At 37.4% G+C, this 439-nt stretch overlaps 1 long non-coding RNA gene across 1 annotated transcript; it reads left to right on the top strand.

The window, feature by feature from the left end:
• Positions 1-439, top strand: LOC111787295. The gene is made up of 3 exons (XR_002813941.1): positions 1-20; positions 193-303; positions 430-439. It is a non-coding gene; the product is annotated as an uncharacterized LOC111787295 (long non-coding RNA).

Here is a 439-nt window from a genome sequence, read left to right as displayed (position 1 = left end):
TCTTCCAATGCACGTTGGAGGTGAGGATTTGTATAAGAGATAGTTGCATGATTGAGAGTCTTGCAGAATTCTTTACTTTTGGTTCAGTCCAATGTGTTGGTCCTTTTTTGTTTTGGTGGATTATTTTACGCTTAAAATTGTGCTTGGTGCGTTTTTTTATTTTTAATGTGCTTCATTGNTGTGCCTTCACAGATGATTACTAAAAATTTTGAAGATTATCCAGAGCATCGCCTCAAGTTCTTTTCACTTCTACGTGCCATTGCTACGTATTGTTTTCCTGCCCTGATTCGGCTGTCAAGTCAGGTTTTACACAAACATTATCCCTTTTATTGAGTCTGTATAACTTCCTTACTTGTTGCATTTGCTTACTCTTCTCGTTGAATGCAATTCACTATTATTTTCATCTGGGACGTGGGGTCTTCTCATCAGCAATTAAAGC

Source organism: Cucurbita pepo, unplaced genomic scaffold (assembly GCF_002806865.2).
Source record: "Cucurbita pepo subsp. pepo cultivar mu-cu-16 unplaced genomic scaffold, ASM280686v2 Cp4.1_scaffold009335, whole genome shotgun sequence".
Classification (NCBI taxonomy): domain Eukaryota; kingdom Viridiplantae; phylum Streptophyta; class Magnoliopsida; order Cucurbitales; family Cucurbitaceae; genus Cucurbita; species Cucurbita pepo.
This window is presented reverse-complemented; position numbering and strand designations above follow the sequence as displayed.